Source organism: Eulemur rufifrons, chromosome 6, assembly GCF_041146395.1.
Source record: "Eulemur rufifrons isolate Redbay chromosome 6, OSU_ERuf_1, whole genome shotgun sequence".
NCBI classification, from domain to species: domain Eukaryota; kingdom Metazoa; phylum Chordata; class Mammalia; order Primates; family Lemuridae; genus Eulemur; species Eulemur rufifrons.
The window spans coordinates 76,394,361-76,414,667 of record NC_090988.1 but is presented as its reverse complement, the minus strand read 5'-3'; the positions used below and the strand labels follow the sequence as shown (position 1 = coordinate 76,414,667).

At 39.8% G+C, this 20,307-nt stretch overlaps 1 pseudogene; it reads right to left on the bottom strand.

The window, feature by feature from the left end:
• Positions 1–384: 384 nt before the first annotated feature.
• The window catches only part of LOC138384914 (follitropin subunit beta-like), a 64,472-nt pseudogene continuing 44,549 nt past the window's right edge, over positions 385–20,307 (bottom strand).

Below are 20,307 nucleotides of genomic sequence, written 5' to 3'. Positions count from 1 at the left end.
TGTTCCATTTAGTTCTCTCACCCAATCATCTTGAGACCTCTTTCTCCTAAGTCTAGGGTTATCTCTGTAATCAAGGGGTTGCTCTAGAGGACCTCTAAGTCTATTAAAAATGGGAAACAACTTACAGTCCATGAATTCAGGTTGACTGAAACGTACAGAGCCCAGACCTAGGGATACAGGGCTGAGTGGTGACGAGGTCCTGGCCCCAGCACTGTCAATTCCCAGAGCTCCTCCTCTGCCAGTAGAGCAGGGATGAGTGGGTTCTGATGACCCCCTGGCCCAGTGGTTTGCACCCTGGGCACATTGCACACACACATACACAGACTTTTTGGATATCTTGGTCCTTCAGGACAATGGTACATGGCCCGCAATGTCCACTATTCTTTATTTTTTCATTTCACTGAAGGAGCAGTAGCTGGGCTCCAGGCCTCACATAGTGCAGTTGGTGCTATTCCTGTCACACTTGCCACAGTGACATTCGGTGGCCACTGGGTACGTGTACAGGGAGTCTGCATGGTGAGCACAGCCGGACAGTCTCACTGTCTTGTACACCAGCTCCTTGAAGGTACCTGCTTTCTGGATGTTGGGCCTGGCTGGGTCCTTATACACCAGATCCTGACAAGTTTAGGAAGGGGAGTGATAGGTTACAATATTCTTAAAGTTTTTGTTCGGTTTAGTCAAAATGAGACAGGGATTTAATAGGCCTTTCTCTAATATTTGTTCTCTGAAGACCAGCTTCTCGGATCTCTAAGTATAGGAGACTTGACCTCATAAAGGACCTCTACGTTTTACCACTTTTCTGAACTACACTGGGAAAGTTATAGAACATAAATCTGCCTCCTACCACCCTACCTTGATAATACCCATATATTTAGTATTTCTAAAACTCTATAAAAACTTTGAATTTTTGTGGCATAAAAGGATGTAAAGATAAAGTTATAAAGAAAATATGACCTTTAAAATTTTAAGATTTTTTTCTTGCACTTACTAACCTGAAGCTATATTATGACAGGTAAAAACATATAATGCTTGGAGTTAATTGCTCAGAAACATATTTCTAAACACTCTTTTCCATGTCTATTTAAAAGAGGAAGAAGAGTCATAAATTTAATTATTGACACTTTGCTTAAAATGTTTGGGAAGTCTCAGATTCAGGATATTCTAGTGCCTTTTGGGTTCTCCCTTGCCTCTGCCTTAAATTCTGTATTTGCAGGTTCCTCATCCAAAAGTAAATGGCACAGTTTCAAAACCAGAACATTTAATTGAGGCCAATTTTTTTTCACTCTGCTACTGTCCAATGAGAAAAATAATTGGCTTTAAGAGACAAAAGGGGCTGCTGGTTAATTCATTTCCCTAACTGGCCATTGGGTCTGTTTCCCACCAAAAGTATCATAAACTATGCAATAAGCTGAGTTTTATCGATCAAACTCATTTAATATCAAATAAAATATATTCATTAAAATGTAGCCACTTTCAATTCCGGTTTATAGTGCTCCTGCACAATCAGCCAGATGCTACAGAAAAATGGCAAAGAGAATATTCCCCAATTTAACTGATCTATTGTGAAGAAGCTGTGAGGATGCTGACACATGATTTAATGCCTCTACACCTTGGTGTTCTCATAAAGAGGGGAGTGGGTTTGCTGATTTGTTTTGGTTCCAATATCTACAGGGATTGATCGTTCTCAGGCTGCTTATTGGCATTTGCATTCAAGCAGGTCAAGAGAATGAATTTTATAATTGGCTGCTTCCATTTTTATTTGGCTTTCAAATGCATTTTGGTGTTATTCCTATTGCAGAAGTATGTGTCTTTTATTATTGCAATTGGCTTTTTGAGACTATTGACAACATTCCATGATTAAATATGGATATTTACCCATGCCCATGTTTATCTCTCAATAGGTAAAGCTGACATAGAAATGCTCTTTTGAAATGCAGAGTTGGCACATTACTGAATCATTCATTTACATCAATCTGGGCTGCCCCAAATTTGTTTTACTAAAATCAAGCCCAAACCCAAACATCTGAATGATATCATGGTAATTAACCTCAATCATGAGACAGACAGTGTTGGCTAAGGAACTCCTGGCTGTTATTTGGGAGAGACAAAATATTGATACAGTGAGACTTAATGAATGTCACGTTGTATAGACCCTCAGTACCTTCACTTCCAGTAAAGCAAAGTTCCCACCTGGGTGTAGCAGTAGCTTGCATACCAAGCAGTGTTGATGCTTCTATAGAAGTGACTCTCCTCTTTGTCTACTGCAATGATGATGTTAGTCAGCTCACAGTTATTGCTGCAGATTGCTTTTTAGCAACAGTAAGGGAAACAAAACTTCCTCCTGGGCTGGGAAGCAAAAAATTAGAAATCCAAAGCATTATAACTATTATAGATGTTGGCACAGTCAAATTGAACTGAAATTAACCTGTTTCCCAAATTCCACAATCACATTTAGCTTTAGCAAGTGCTTTTTGGCAAAAGAGAAATAAATTACAGGTCAGAGATTCCCATATAATTCTTTAAGTGGGGATATATATATATATATATATTTTTAAGGATTAACATGTCACAGGGAATTACCTTAAAATGAAAATGATTAGTATGGAGCATGCAAATGTTGTCATAAGTGACCCCTTCATTCTCAGTTTTAACGAACATTTTTATTTTACTAAAAGTAAATTTTGTACATGAGAATTTGTTTCTTGTTATTTAGGTCAACCTAAATATAGCCATGTGTGTGTGTGTGTGTGTGTGTGTGTATGTTTTGTTTGTATGTGATTACTAGAAGAATATTTTAAAGGCCAAGTTAATTGGCTTATAAAATTAGTTACTTGCTATTGTAGCTTGTGATATTAATATATGCATACATTTTATTTAAGAAAGCAAATTGGCATGCCTGGACTCCCTACAAAACAGTAGTGAAAAGCTCTTCACTGAGAGTCTCAATTTGATTTTTTACATCCTGTAAATCAGGATTTTCAAAAATAACCACTCCCATTTGATAACAATAAAAGCAGAGACCTGCAGTCTGCTGGCTTGGGCTAGAAATGCTCTGGACAGTGGCTAGTCTCAAGTTCACCACGTATGCAAAATCATGTGTACCTTTGTAGCTATTGTGAAATGTGTTGAGTCTTTGATTTGATTCTCAGCTTGACTGTTTTTGGTGTATAGGAATGCTACTGATTTGTGTACATTGATTTTATAGCCTGAGACTTTGCTGAATTTGTTTGTCAGTTGCAGGAGTCTCTTAGTGGAATCTTTGGGGTTTTCTAGATATAAGATCATATCATCAGCAAAGAGTGATAGCTTGGCCTCCTCTTTCCCCATTTGGATACCTTTGGTTTGCCTGTTTGCTCTGGCTAGGACTTCCAGCACTATGTTTGTTAGGTCTGGGTGGAGGGCAAACAGGTGGCAAGGCAGGTAGAGGAGTGGCTAAAGGTGGAGAGCAGGACCCAATCAGAATGCAGGAAAGAAACCACAATATCAGATATTTGTGACCAGAGACTTTTTCTTGGACAGAGCATGCACAGTTAGAAAGTCCTAGTGACCTTAACTGACCTGGGGCTCATTACTATCTAATTAGCATTATGGTTTTGAGCCAGGTGGGTTTTTTTTTTTTTTGTGAAGGATTCTGGGAAAACACATGTGTAGAGAGGAGACTATTATATTATCCCAACCTATTATGTAACCTGTTGTATAACCCCATCCTATCAATCACCCAAAGGTAGGAAATGGCAACCAATCCCACCCAGGAGAGGGGTGGGACAAACTAGTGAGCATATAAAAGACAATGAGTGTGTGCTAAGACTTCAGGGTCTTCTCTACTCATGGAGAATGGCCCATCTCTCCCTGTGAGACATACTTTTGTTTTGCAATAAATGCTGTGTGTGTGGGATTGCTTTGAATTTGTGGTCACTCTATTATTGGCTTGACTTGGTACCAGTACTCATCTCTGATACTGGGAACCAAAGACCAGGGCACATCAAGGCAGACCGACCTAACATGTTGAATAGAAGTGGTGACAGTGGGCATCCTTGTCTTATTCCAGTTCTGAGTTGGGAATGCTTTCAACTTTTCCCCATTCAGTATGATGTTGGCTGTGGGTTTGCAATATATATATATATGTTTTATAATTTTGAGGTATGTTCTATCTATGCCTATTTTGTTAAGAGTTTTTATCATAAAAAGGTGCTGAACTTTGTGGAATGCTTTTTCTGCATCTATTGAAATGATCACATAACCTTTGTTTTTGCTTCTGTTTATATGGTAAATCACATTTATGGATTTACGTATGTTGAACCATCCTTGTATCCCTGGGGTGAAGCCCACTTGGTCATAATGGATTATTTTTTTGATATGCTGCTGAATTTGGTTTGCTAGAATTTTATTTAACCAAGGACGTGAAAGATCTCTACAGAGAGAACTACAAATCACTTAGGAAGGAAATTGCAGATGATGTAAACAAATGGAAAAACATATCATGCTCATGGATCAGCAGAATCAACATTGTTAAAATGTCCATACTACCCAAAGTGATTTACAGATTTAATGCAATTCCCATCAAAATACCAATGTCATTTCTCACAGATCTAAAAAAAATAATTCTGTGCTTCATTTGGAACCTGAAAAGAGCCTGAATAGCCAAAGCAACCTTAAGCAAAAGGAACAAATCTGGAGGCATCGCTTTACCGGATTTCAAGCTATACTACAAGGCTACAGTAACCAAAACGGCATGGTACTGGCACAAAATTAGAGACATAGACCAATGGAACAGAACAGGGAACCCAGATATAAAACCAAAGAAGAGACTAAGTATATTTTTTAGGTGAATGGATGAATAACATATGGCCTGCTAACCCAAAGAGTGAGGCAGTATGGATTTTCTCAGAAACAATAGACAGGTAGGGAAGGGCTCAAGCCAGGGGAAGGTGAGGTTTCAGGGAAGGAAGCCACACAATCCAGATATAATATCAGAAATATCCCCACAATGTCAGTCCAAACTCCAGTAAAAGTTGGTACTAGGGTGTCCAACCAGGTGGATGAGCTCAACAGTACCCACATATGCCACATGACCCAGTGGAAAGATACAGATTTTTGGAACCTGTTAATATATTTGTTTGCTAGGGTGGCTATAACAAAGTACCACAAATAAGAATAGAAACAATAGAAATTTATTGTCTCACAGTTCTGGAGACTAGAAGTCTGAAATCGAGGTGTCAGCAGGGCTTGTTCCTTCTGAGGACGATGAGAAAAAATCTACTCCCTGCCTCTCTCCTAGCTTCTTGTGGTTTTCTGATCATCTTTGACATTCCTTGGTTTGTAGAAGTATCACCTCTATCCCTGTCTTCATCTTCACACGGCATTCTGCCTGTATGCATGTCTGTGTCCAAATCTTCCCCTTTTATAAGGATACCAGACATATTGGATTAAGGACCCACCCAACTCCAGTATGACCTCATCTCAACTTCACTAATTATGCTGCAACAACTGTATTACTAAATAAAGTCACATTTTGAGGTACTGGATGTTAGAACTTCAACATATGAATTTGAGTGGAGGGGGGCAAAAATTCAACTCATAACACTAATAGACCTGAACTTGAATCCTGTCTCTTTCTCTTACTGACTCTACATATTTTTATATTTAAAAATGGAATAATGCTTACCTGGCAAGGAAGTTGTAAAGATTAAATGAGACAATGTTCACAAAGCACTTAGCTGGAACCTGACATGTGATAAGCACTCAATACATGGTGGCTCTCACTGTTCTAAGCTAAATGCTCATTGATTGATTGAATATATTATACTCCTTCTGAATATAATTGAGAAATAAGTCCATTTTTTTATTTGATTCACTTGGCCATTGGAAATAGATCTGGCCTTTGCAAAGTATTTGCCAGTTTCTTTCTCAGATTGGTTTCTGGGGAGAAAGGAAAATAACTATTGAATCACAAGTACTTAAATAATTAAGCCAAAGGAATAGAAAGTTGATAATAAACAATTTCTGTGCATTACAATTATAGAGCAATATCTCATAGATAGTTAATCCTAGAGGCTTTATCGATTTAACTGAAACCTAATCAACTAACAACTCAGAAATACAGTTGGAAGCACTTCTCCAGAGAGCTACTCTAATTAGGAGCTGGCCCCTTTCTGAGCTGTGGAGCTGCCACCCTGTTTGTGTTTGGTCAAGTAATTTTTCAGCCCAATGGTCATCCCAGAGGACATCATTTCTCTTAATAAGACTCCCTCTGTTTCACTAGCCACAGAAAATTTAGCCCCAGCTTTGCTCCTCAAAATGGCCAGGCCTTTAACGTGACACTCCCTTCCCTTTGGATGTGAAGGGTACACATTAAGAAATTCAAAGAGTTTGAAAAGGATATCATCACTGCTTCCATGTGATCATGTTATAGCTTTCATTGCCTGGACCCCCTCTCACTAGTGTAACTATAATGGATTTTTATTTGTTTGTTCATTTATTTCTTCCATGATTTTCTGGATGGATCATCTTGCATGAGTGAAGGAATGCATTTTTCCCACCCCTGGTTTCCATATGGAGGGATTTTTTTCCCTAGGCACAGTTCTAGCCTCTTGAAATCTTTATGACTCCATCCTTGGGGCGATGGAGTGTTTCAACTGATTGTAAATTTGGAAAGAATCATAGGGTATGCTTGGCCTTGCTCTGCCCTTTTTTCTCGTAGGATACAGAGAAAATTCCTTTACTGTTCCTTCTCCTTCATAGGAAAAGACCAGCCTTTGCCTCAGTGAGTGTCTGACTCACTTTGGGGAGGAACTAGCAGGTCAAGATGGCTTATCACACCACGGGCTATGTCCCCCGACTTAGCCTTTATCAGTAATAGTGAGGATATATGGGATTACTTCTAATTTAATCTTGGTTCTGTTTTTCAAAATTTTTGGAACTCAGAAAGGGATGTGGAATGCAATTTTGGGGTGCCTTCTAGGAGACCAATGTTGGCCAGACTCTGAGAGTCATCAACAAAGTCAGTCACTTTAGCTAAGTGGAGATCTCCAGTCAGGAATGATTCCCGTGTATTTCCAGTGATAATTTTAGCCAGAGATTAGAGAATCTCTACTTAGAAAGGACAAGTCCAACAAAGCAGTTGAATATTAGATACCCCACACCCTTAGAGAAAGTGTGAAGAAGTAATATTTATTGAGCAGCCACTGAGTGCCAGGTTCTGTGGTGAAATTATTTACATAATTTCATTTGGTATGGAAGGATGTGGAAACTGGTCAAAAATTATAGAGTGCTACTTTGCCTTGTTGAGAAGGTTTGTGAGAAAAGAATGAAAAGCCAATTCTTTGCCATTAAACGTAGTCTCCTAAAGGGAATGATTACTCTGAATGGACCATCTTGATGCACAGAATCAAGGGTTTTCCTAGTTTCTTTCTTGGGGGAATGACTCTTCTAATACAAATCCTAGGTTTTGCCTAGTGGATAGTTTATGATTTAGAAATGGGAAGAGTGTTAAACATAATGAAGTCCTGGTACTGAATTCTTTTTAGAGAGGAGGAACGGATCCAGAGAAGTTAAGGGAATTGCCCAAGATCACACTGCCATCTAATAGGACAGCTGGGATGAAAAGTTCAGTCTCTGAGACCTCATCTGGTATTCATTCTGCTCTGCCCTGCTGTCTTCTCACGAGGTGGTTACTGCCAGCAGTCAACCACTTCCACCAACTATTTTTATCTGTCTTCTGGTGGATGAGAAAACAGTCAGAACCCAAGAGTAGCACTGTAAGGTAAGCCCTTGTCTTAGCAACTATTTATTTCTCAGTAGCTGATGCCATTCTTACCATTCTTAAGAATTAGCTTCTATTGTCTTTCCTTTGAGATTTCAGGCAGCACACAGCTACTTGATGGCAGCTATAACTTGTCTTTCTGACAAGACAGATAGTCTTTCAGCAGAATTATATTCTGTAGCATCGATCACCCTGACAGGATATATGATAATAATTGGGAGGCTCACCATGTGCCCCATTACACTTTTAAGTTGTTCATCGAGATTTATATTTTTCTTGTTACTCTGTCTTGTTGGCGATTTGTTAAAATTCTCTAATGGTGTAATCATTTCTTAAGTGCTTTGTCTCTGGTATATTTAAGGAAATTAGTCAATGTATGTAGCTGCTGACTTACTTGTTTTGGAATGATTCGAGAATCATTTGGGGAGTAAGGCCCAGATCAAATGCCACCTTCTTTGGGTGTTGAGAAGCTGTTCTTGATACCCCAGACTGGACTAGGTGCTCACCTTTGGGCTCCTGTGCCTGGCCTTTCCCTCTATCGGAGCCCACACTATTTCTTTATGAGCTTTTCGTCCTTATTAGAAGGTGGGTTCCTTTAAAATGCGATTTTTTGGAATCAGATGGACCTGGGTTCAAGTCCTAGCTTTGCCAGTTACCAGCAGTGCATTTTGGGGCAAGCTACTTAAACTGTCTAAATCTCAGCTAGCTCATCTGTAAAATGGGCATAACAATATCCTATTGCAGGGAAAATTTGAAGACTGAATAACGTGTTTCAATTACACAGTGTAGAATTGTACAAAGGAAAAATTCTATAAATGAGAACTAGCATTTATTTTTACTTTAGTTATTATTATCCCATGGCAAAGCACAATGCCTATCCCATGGTAGGCGCTAAAAAGAAATGCATGTTGCATAAACAAATGACTGTCAATGTTACTTAAACTCTTCTAGTGTGAAGTTATTTCCCACATTGTACCTGATATTACAGTTGTGTTTACTCACGTCAGTCTCTTTCCTCTTGGAGCTTCTATTCCAGAAAAGGAGATGCTGATTTCATCCTTTCCAGATGGAGAGGTGGATGTGAGATAAGTGAAAAAAGTTTAATGTATGTTTTTCTGGTCTCTACCCCAGCCTGTCCCCTGGCTCCAAAAGATACTTGATACCTGTTACAAAGTCAACACAACCACCTTTCATACATTTTAACAGTCAGAAGGCCCAGGTTACAACCGGCAGGGCTCAGAATAAGTGCCAGAGCCTGTTTCTGAGCCGTGTGGGTAGATAATCCCTTCTGACAACTGATTGGAGCAGGTCTGACATTCTCTGGTACACAGTGAAATGGCTGTGCTAGTTGTTAAAATAATGAAATACTTCTTTTCCAAGGTGAATAGTTCTGCTCTTATCTCCTTGAATGACCCCATGCATGGGTACCCTGGCCACCTTAGATCCTCTCCAGAACCTCTTGAACCTCTCCAAGATCCAGCAACTGAAGAGTTCATGCCTGGCAGGGCAAAGGGCCTCCGACACTGCACCCATTTTTCTTGCTTGGTGCCTGCTAGCCAGCTGCTACATATTTTGAATACCATTCCTTTGCAGGGGGAGCTGAGCTGTTCCCTGGGCCCCTTCTTCATCCTTTCATCCTACAGGTTCCTCCTCTCCCCAGCTGGCTGATGTTCTGTTTTGGTTCTGCTAGCTCCAAGTCTGGGACCTGGAACCACTCTTCCCTACCTTCCTTAACTCCCTGCAGTCCTCCTCTGTCTAGTCTATCCCTACTGCCCTCTGCACATCACACATCTGGTAATGTTTGAAGTCTTATCCCTTGAACAAAGCTTCTCTCAAACCCCAGGTTAAGGGTAGACCTTGGCCTTTAATTATGGGCCTCTCCCCTTAGGGTGGGTTTACCAGGCATCGGGTGTATATAGGATATGTCCTGTATTTAATGATTTTGTCAGGACGTTAAAATGTCTTGATGTCAGCTCCACCCCCCCCACCCCCCCGCCCCAGCAAAAGATAGAAAAATACAGCAATTAGGCAATACAAAATCTGGCAACCTTACCTTCCTATCATGAGGAACACAGTTTTGCCCTCATTTTCCTGCTGGTTTCTTTCTCTGGGCTGAGGTTTTTTCCTTTTGTTCTCTAAACATCCCTTAAAATGCTGTGTGTTATACAGGTTGGGGGGTGGGTCTGCACTAATTTTCTAATCATCAGAACACAACCAATAGTTACTGAATAAATGAACAGATGAATGAAAGAAAATAGTTTGTCCCATAGGACTCTTTCCCTTTAGGTCCCATTCAGAGTACAAAAGGGCTTTTGAGTCTGAAAAAATATAATAGTAGCTATAATGGAAGCTAAACCCTGTTCTGAGGAAGCCGTACTGCTTTTACACTGCCACCACTCCCTATATTTAATTACCTTTTGTTTTTCCCTTAGCAATTAGTAAAGTGCCAGTCTGTCTCAGACGTGCTAAGGAGAACTAAGACAAGATGTTTTTGTCCACACTTGAGCCAAAGTGGTAAAGGAACAGTGGCACACTTGGAGTGGGGCTGGGGGAGAGTGGAGATGGGAAGTAATTAATATTTATTGAGCAACCATCATGTCCTTTTTTAGATATGATCTCATTTTGTCCTCATAGTCACCCTGCAAAGTATACGCTAAAGAAAGAATCAGATTTAGCCAGGCTAGGTAACTTGCTCAAGTCCTAGAGTTAGTAAATGGCAGAACTTGGATTTAAACGGAGGTCTTTCCACACAATTATCCTCTGCCTCCCCTCGCTGCAGCAGCAGTGATCAAAGCCAGAAAACTAAAGGGGAAGATAACACTCTAAGACAGTGCCACACCCATTCATTCTCTATCTATTTCCCCTACTTTCTCTCCTTTCTGCCTGCCATTCATTTATTTAAATATTAATAATATTTACTGAGGATCCCCTTGTGCCAGGCATAGTTCTAGATTCTCAGGTTCCTGATGAGCTGGGTGAATAAGATAAACACAGTCCCTGACCTTGTACAGTTATATTCTAGGATAGATTATAGAGGTTGAAAAAGTAATTTCAAGCATGATGTAACTGTTAGTTATTTTGGAAACATATAAGGAGACAATGGGGGATGACAGTTGTTGGAGAGGTGGGGATCAGCAAAGGCCTCGTGGAGAAAGTAATATGTGGGTTGAAATGTGAGAGATAAGAATTTAGCTGTGCCAACAGTTGGAGAAGTGTTGTTTCAAGCAGAGGAAACTGCAAGAGGGCAAAGATATGATGCATTCAAGAAAGTATAATATGATTAGCTTGGCTTTCAAAGGAGAAAGCTCGAGGGTCCCGGATTTGTTTTATTAAGGAAGACGGCCTGTTACAACAGAGAGAGAGGTCATGAGTCCTAAGTGCTCAGGAAAGGACAGCACATGGAGAAATACTTGGATAGAGAAAGGGGCAGCCATGCAGGATGGTTTGATGACAAATGCTTGAAGGAGACAAAGACAGAAGTAAGGATAATGACATGAGCAAATGAAGGGCTGAGAAGGGACATTTAAGATTGAATCATTTGATAAAAGAAAATTGCCAACTGCAGTGGCAGCTCTGACTTTGCTGGTTTTGAAACTGCATTTGGAATGAGGAAACAGGAACATTGTAAAAAGCTACTCTGCAGTGGCAAAGAATATACTGAGTGGCAGTTGGAATTGTGATCAAATCCAATCTCCCCGGTTCTGCAATTATAAACTGTTTTCCAAAAGTGTAGGTAGGTAGGCTGATTAAAGCACATGCTCTAAAACAGCCAAATGCTTCCTCCAAATGTTTAAAATCCAAGCTAGGCCCTTCATTATGAAATACTTTCTGCATTAAATATTAATTGAAATAATTTCATTTTGCAGATTCAATATTTAAAATATCAATTCAGATGATGGATCATGAACTTTAAAGCTGGAAGAAACATTAAATGCATTTCTCCCTCTACTCCCTGCATTTACAGATGAGGGAGCTGGAATCCAGAAAGGATAAGCAAGTGGCCAGGATCACAAAGCCAGGTTATGACAGTTAAACTGGTATATTGCATTTTTCCAGTTAAAAAAAAAAAAATCAGATTGATACAGAACGTCAGGTCTAACTGAGCTGTCCACTGATGATATATAGAATTTTCCTGATAATGTGTCACTTGACAAATATTTATTTATTTTTCTGGATTTCACCTCTAATGAAATTTTCAGACCAAATTATTGTTGCTATTAAAAATCTGAATGACATTCTATTAAACTTGTGTGTGTGGAGGGGCAGGTTTGTGAACATGGCAAGTGGAATTAATTGTAGATAGTGGAATATCCCAGAATCTTGTGCTTCCCTTTGTGCCACGATAAAATGCTCCATAAGCTTCAAAATCATAAAGAAGTAGCATGCTTCTTCTCATTTTTATTCAACCCATACTAAGCACCTACTTTGACCTCAGTTGTATCCTGGGTACAAAGCGTTGGGGTGGCGGTGGGGTTAGGAGACACATTCCTGCCTCGGGAAATTTACCGTTTAGATAATGATTTTGGCAATGAGTAGACAAAAGCAGATGTCTGTATTGGAGGATCAAAGTGGCCAGTAAAATTGCTAGTAGAGCTGGAATTGATATTTCTGTAATGCAGGCTTGGGAGAAAAGTGAGGCAACAAACACTTGGTACCTAGAATGATTTCTCTCTTTGTCAAAGAGGAGGGAGTTGAAAAGTGGATAAATAAAGCCAGGTAAAAGGGTTCTGCTAGGCTCTGACTTAAAGTTAAGGGGGTTGGAGGAGCTAATCTGAGCTTTTCTTAACTTCAGATTTCAAGTTATTCCTTATCTCTGTACTAAAAAAAGACTGGACAATGAGAATAGTGCAATATATTAGCCATGCACACTAGAGATTATATGGACTGATGCCCAGAAACCCATTAGCAATGGCTACGTCAGTCCTTCTCCCTTCCCCTAGGCCTACTGGCACACATTGCTAATCAATCATGGCATTCCTTTTCCCTCTGAGACTCAGAATCTTTCTTGTGTTCCAGATAAACACTAATAAATATGATGAAACCGAGCTCCAATCCTTATGCTAAGCTGTATGGTCCAGAGCAAAGGGACATCAATAACACATGGAGTATCCTGAGTGTCCCAGTAGAAGAGATGACACGAGTTGGGCTTTGAAGGCCGTGCACAATTTGAGCAAGTGGACAGTAATCTTGGGAAAGAGGCACTAAAGTGTGGAAAGGGTAATGAGTGGGCGGTTTAGGGGAAACTGAAGATGCTCACCTACGTAGAGGAAAGGGTGTGTGCAAGGAGTGGGAGGAAATAGATTTGGACAACAAGAGTGATTCAAGTTGGGCCAAACATTCTGAAAATTTGTGGATAGGAAATAGGGCACCATTACAGGCTGGTGCAGAATTGTGATGTGGTATCAAGCTTCTTTGGAGAATAAGGCACTGGAGTTAGGGGAGCCAGCTAAGACAGATACTAAGGGAATGTAGATGTGAGGTGAGGTTGGCCTATTCTGGACATGATGGGCAAAGGCTGGAAGAAATGCAACTCATATTTTCATTCAACAAATACATATTGAACATCGTTTCTGTGCTGAGCACCCATCTGGCTGCTGGGATATAGCTGAAAGCAAGACAAACGTGATTACTCTTTACTGGTGTTTATACCACAGTTGGAGGATAGACAAGTAACATGTTGGTTTATTTCATGTAGCTGTTATCCCTATGATAAAAATAAAACTGCGTAAGATGGCAGAGAACTATGGAAGGGGAAGAAGAACCTTTGATTTAGCAGTCATGAGAGGCATCTAAGGGGATGACACTAGAGTCAATGCCTTAATGATGAGAAGGAGCTACCATGCAAAGATCTATGTATGAGCTTTGCAGAGGAAGGACCCAGTAAGTGGGAAAGCTCTGAGGCAGGAAAGAAAATGCTTGGCATACTAGAGGGAAGGAGGGAGCGAGAGAGGGAGAGAGAAGAGGATGAGTTACAGCCTAAGTGTGATAACCTAGGGGAGCAAATAAATAGCCAAGGGCCAGATCACATAGGGCCTTCTTTTTACACCAACACTTCTGAAATATTTTGCTCTCAGGACCCCTTTGCACTCTCAAAATTACTGAGAACCCCAAAGAGCTTTTATTTATGGGGGTTATGTCTATTGATATTTACCATACTAGACATTAAACTGACAATGTTTAAAAATATTTATTAATTTTAAACATATTTTTAATAAAAATAACTCCATTTTCCAATACCAAAAACAGTAAAAAAAAAAATGGCATTGTACATTTTTGCAAATCTTCTTAATGCCTGCCATGATAGAAGACAGCTGGATTCTCGTATCTTCTGCCTTTAGTTGATGCATTCATGGGAACATGAATGTGAAAAAGGTGAATGATGTCTTAGTGTTACTATGAAAATAGTTTGGAGCTCATGAATCTCCTGAAATGGTCTCAGGGAGACCCAGAGAACCGCTATTTTAGACTCTGCTAAGGGGGTTGGGTAGGGAAACCACTGGGGTAGGGGAAGGTTAAAACACGAGGAGTGACATAATCGGACATGTATTTTGAAAATTATTTTGGCTGGTGGACTGAGGAAAGATTGTAGGCAAGCAGTCATGGGAGGAGAAACAGGGAGAATGGGGAGGTGGCCTTACCATAGTCTAGGAGATACAGAGTGGCTTGGATGGCGGTGGCATAATGGAATGGGGGCAGATGTGTGCCCGGTGGAATATGAGGGACATTTCAAAGGAGAAATCAACGGTACCTACTTCTCGTTTATGTCCTATTTCTCTCTTCCCTTCCTTGTTTCTTTCTTCATTGTCATTCTGTGAACTGGGAGGCCAGGAGATAGTAAGGAAAGGAGTATTTTATTTTATTTTATTTTTTTTTTGAGACAGAGTCTCACTCTGTTGCCCAGGCTAGAGTGAGTGCCGTGGCATCAGCCTAGCTCACAGCAACCTCAAACTCCTGAGCTCAAGGGATCCTCCTGTCTCAGCCTCCCGAGTAGCTGGGACTACAGGCATGCACCACCATGCCCGGCTAATTTTTTTTTTCTATATATATTTTTAGCTGTCCATATAATTTCTTTCTATTTTTAGTAGAGATGGGGTCTCGCTCTTGCTCAGGCTGGTCTCGAACTCCTGAGCTCAAACGATCCGCCCACCTCGGCCTCCCAGAGTGCTAGGATTACAGGTGTGAGCCACCGCGCCCGGCCCGAAAGGAGTATTTTAAAAAGAAGAAAAGGCAGAGAATTAACTTACAGAACCAAAGTAGGATGTCTTTTCCTGAGTCAAACACTCCCTCTTTCTGTTGTTATTAAAAAGAATAAATAGGCCGGGCGCGGTGGCTCACGCCTGTAATCCTAGCACTCTGGGAGGCTGAGGCGGGTGGATCACTCAAGGTCAGGAGTTCGAGACCAGCCTGAGCAAGAGCGAGACCCCATCTCTACTAAAAATAGAAAGAAATTATATGGACAACTAAATATATATATATAGAAAAAAATTAGCCGGGCATGGTGGTGCATGCCTGTCGTCCCAGCTACTTGGGAGGCTGAGGCAGGAGGATCGCTTGAGCCCAGGAGTTTGAGGTTGCTGTGAGCTAGGCTGACGCCACGGCACTCACTCTAGCCTGGGCAACAAAGTGAGAGTCTGTCTCAAAAAAAAAAAAAAAAAAAAAAGAATAAATAAAGAATTAACATTAAAAAAAAAATCAGGTGATCCATTAGTCTACCACCTTAACACAATGAATATTTTATCTTTTTATATTAGCTATCGTATACATAGACATTTTTACAATACTGAAATCAATATATATTTTACTCTGTAGTGTTCTATTTTAACCTATAATGTATCTAATTTTCTGTATTTCTATGTAATTTTAGTTTTGAAGGCTCATTTTCTTGTATATTATTACTATGCCATAATTTATAAAACTCTCCCTAAGGATGAACATTTCCAGCATTTTCATTTTCTTCTCTTTTATATAATGCTGTTAGGATTCCAACAATTTTTGGTTTTGCTTCTGTTAAACTATTCTGTGTTTGGGAATAGATTCTTAGATGTGGAACAAGGGAGTCAAAAAGTATTGCTAACTTTTTGTGAGCTTTCAAACCTGGAGAAACTTCCCTCTAAGTGTTAAAGGCTGTCCACTTCTATGAGAAATAGATGAACAACTTCCAGGTGCTCAGGCCCAAAACCTTGAAGCCATTCTTGGGGTTCAAGGGTGAAGTATTTGTAGACGTTCTTTGTACTAACCACACAAGTTTTCTATAAATTTGAAATTACTTAAAAATCGAAAATAGAACCAAAATGATCTTCTCCAGGCAAAAAGTCAAGGTCAGAGCTAAGCACCAAGAGTACATAGAGAAACTTAGAACACAGAGGAGCTTGTCTCATTATTTTGCATTCCTACACCTAATCCATCAGCAAACCCTACCAGTTCAACTGTCAAAATATAATGAAAGTCTTCCACTTCTTACTGTCTGTATCACTGGCACCCTGGTCCAAGGCACCTTCTTTTGCCTGAATTATTTCTACAGTCTACCCACTGGTCTCCTTGCTTTAGTCCTTGCATCTATCCTCAACCCATAAGCCAGAGTGATTCTTTTAACATGTAAGTTAGATCATGCCATCCCTCTGCGTAAAATCCCTTAAAGCCTTACCTTCTTATTCAGATCAAAAGCCAAAGCTCTTAAAGTCACCTATAAATAGGGCGATCATATAATTTATTATCCGAAGGAGAACTATTTGTAGAGAGAAAGAGGATACTATTAATGATGATGTCCAGACAGCGGCCATAAATGCAAACTGTCCAGGGAAGCCAGGCTATGTGGTCACCCTTTCTCTGAAGTTCCATTGGCATTGGTCCTGTCCCCACCTTGATCTCATTGTTCCCACTCTCTCTTTTCATGCATCCTCCTGGACCACACAGACCTCTAACTGATTCTCTAACACACCAAACAGGATGTTCTTCCTCCAGATAGCTTCACAGCTCATTCTTTTACTTCCTGCAGGTAGTTTGTGCAAATGCCACCTCATTGGAGAGGCCTTTCCTGAACATTTTATGTAAATTGTATTCTCTCTTCCACCAACTCCCACACTTCCTAACCCTCTTCAATGTTTTATTTTTTTCCCTGGCACTTATCCTCTGATATTCTTGCTTATCCATGTATTGTTTTGTCTTGTCCTACTAGAATGAGTGTTCCATAGGGCAGGGAAATTTTTCTGTTCGTTATTGTATTCTCAGCACCAAAATAAAGGGCCTGGCACATGATAGCCACTCAGTAAGTATTTAATGATGAATTAATGAAAGAACAGAAGATGGACAGTGTTCAGCTGTTTGGTTGTAGCTATAGCCAGGAATGGAAAAGTCAATCCTCAGCTTCTTTTCCTAACTCTGCAGAGTCAGTGTTTATGTCCCGGGGTGGTAGCATCTTCAGCTTTTTCAAGTCTTCATGCTCTCTCCTAAATGTGCACCTTTTCCTGTGTTCCAAGAACTGCTAAGACTTGCTTTTCTCCTAAGTCCATCTAATTGGACAATCTGTATTTCTACCAGAGCCTTTTATTTATATATCTTGAAAGTATGCTATAGTAACAAACAAACATTTTTAAGTACTTCAAGTCAGGTTAAGAAGTATTTCCTAGGAGCTTTATGGAAGACAGCTTGACCTTACCTATCTCTCCATCTCATTCCCTATTATTCTACTTCATGTTTTTTATATTTATTGTACAGGAAAGGAGCTACTTAGACTTCTCTAGGAATGCCCTGGTTTTTCATGCCATGATGTCTTTCCAATGTTGTTTATTCTGTTTTGAATATTCTTGGCAAATTCTGGCAGCTCTTTAATTCTTTAAAGCTCAACTCAAGCAACTCCACCAAAAGCTTCCTTTGACTCATTTAAAGAGAGTTGATTCCTTTTTCCTTCATGTCACCACTGTGTTTCATTACATGTCTGACATACTCATCATACTCCATTGCAAATGTTTCCTAAAATATCTCTCCATTACCCAAGGTACTCTCTAAGGGCTAGAAATACATGCCATCCCCTTTGCTTAATAGTACCTGGCATATAGTAGGCAATAAAAGATCAGAAAAGAAATGAAATGTCAGGATGGCTTCAGGTTCTAGCAATAATAGAGATGTTTCAGCCTACCCTGAATTTTATTGATACCACTAAGTCTGATGTGTCTAAAATATGCCATGCCTCTTCAATACTGTTTGGTTGAGGAGGTGGCACAGAGCAAAGAAGTGTTTACCTTTATACAGTCTCTAATGTCATTATCATATAAAACCTTTGCCCTTATTGATCAGGCTGTTTTGTTAGATGATTTTCTTTTCTAAAGTGTCTTCATTTGCTGCTATTTCTCTGTCATGGCTGAGCAAATGATACTTCACTTTCTTCCATGATGAAGTATTTTTATCCCCTAATCTATGCAGAAATGGGGTAGTACATCTAAACCATAAGAAACTCAAAGTCTTAGCAAATATAACATGGTCTGTAACTTCCAGTATAAAAGGCAGTGAATTCTATATCCATAGTTGGTGGGGAAAAAAATTAAAAAGGCAGTGGAGCACTGTGGTCAAACAAGGGCTTTGCAGCCAGATAGAGCTAGCCTCAAGTCCCGGCTCTGTAATTTTCTTGCTGTGTGAATTAGGAAACTTCTGAGCTTCAGGTTCCACATCTATAAAACAGAATAATTCCAATCACATAAGGCAATTATGAGAACTTGGTACAGTGCCGAGCACATAGCCATTCAGTCCGTGGCTGTTCTCATTATTTTCAAGGAGCTTAAGTTTTAATGACAAGATGAAGGTCATACCTAAAATATTTAAAAAATAATCACAGCATTATGTAATGCAATGTGCCACCCTGAGAAAGTTTGTTTGTGGGTTTGCAACAAACAGAAAAACTTTCCTAAAGAGAAGGATTAATTTGAGGAGGACCACAAAGGATGAGTAGTAGGAATAGACAGAAATAGCTAGAGCATTCCAAGGAGCCAATGAATAATTTATGGAAGTTGGGTGAACAGTAATTCATTAAACATTTACTTGCCCAGTGTACAGAAAACAGAGTCTGTTGCTGCCGTTGTCATTTTCCTTGCAGAGGACATCTGAGGCCAGCGGGGAGCCAGGCTTGAAGATGGAAAACAAATGCAAAGTTACTGGGTTCACAGCCTTCTCTGATTCCCTAGGGGCTTCCCTGGAAGCTTCCAGATCCCAGAGCATCAGAGCTGTACACTCTTCCAGCTGTCAGGCCAGATAGAGAATGCCTGAAGCTAAGGAGCAGTGGGATTTCCCTTCAGCCTGGCCTGGTTAACACATGGAACTGGCCTGAGTAAATGCTCTTTGTGGTTAGCTACAGGAAGCCCCTGTGTCTTAGGGAAAAGCTGAGGCATTTTGAGACCATCCTTCAATTCCTGCTCGAAGACGGCAGAGACAAATTCATATACATGTGTGGAAAAATGCAGCATTTAAACTGCTCTCTGCAAAGTTGAAAATAAGGAAGGTATAAAAGCATATTTTAACACATCACAATGTTGTGACTCATGAGGTTTATTGAAACTCAGTGATTTCTGACCAAATGACAACAAATTCTAAACTTAAGGTTGAGTGGAGGTGCATGTTCTCAGATGTAAACAGTTATGTATTAACCTTTTGTGACCAACTTCCATGGCAGTCATTTTACTGCACCTCCTCTCTCAAAGGATACCAGTCATCTCCAGATTTGACATTAGTGATTTTTTTTCTGTTTTCAGCCTCCTTACTTGAGCTGCCTCATTTTCTCTCTCCTTTGAATTTCTCCTTTAGAAGATTATGATAATGCCTCTTAAAGCTGTTGGTTACTTTCCTTACCCAGTTGCTTGAAGGTAGGGAATATACCTTACTCATATTCCTAACCTGCCCACCACAGTAATTTTCATGTACAAATGTTTGAACCAAAGAATAGCTTTGGTCTTTACATATGAGTCAAGGACTTCAATGAGTTATGTTGCTTTGCCTTTCTAATTTATAGTCATCACAAATTTCTGATGGGCCTCTTTGCTAAGCATGAGCTGGTGCCTTTAATTTCTGTTATTGTCAGCATAGACTATTCTTATGATCACATGTTCATCCACGACTTTGGAAGGGCAATACTGGATATAGCAACTCTGAGCCATCTGGAATTACAGAACTGAATGAAAGTTTTGAAGCATCTGTGTACCAGGAGCCAGTAGAATTGCAATCTCACATTTATTCACTGAGTGACTTTAAGTAAGTCATTTATTTTCCTTGTTTTTGAAGTGAGCAAACAAAGCACAGGGAAATATTTGCCTGAAAGGTTTTTTGCAAGGATCAAATGAAGAAATATTTGTGAAAATGCCCTGTAACATATGAAGTGCTATATAAGTTCGTTTGACTATGATATTGCACAGGGCCCTATGTTGGACTATGTCTTAAACTGGAGAAAATTCAACAGATAAAATGCAGAAATATCAACCTGTTCAAAATATATTTTAACATGTGTCAAAATATATATTATTTCCATTAAATATAGCTTCACATTTGTAGGGAAATCATATTGT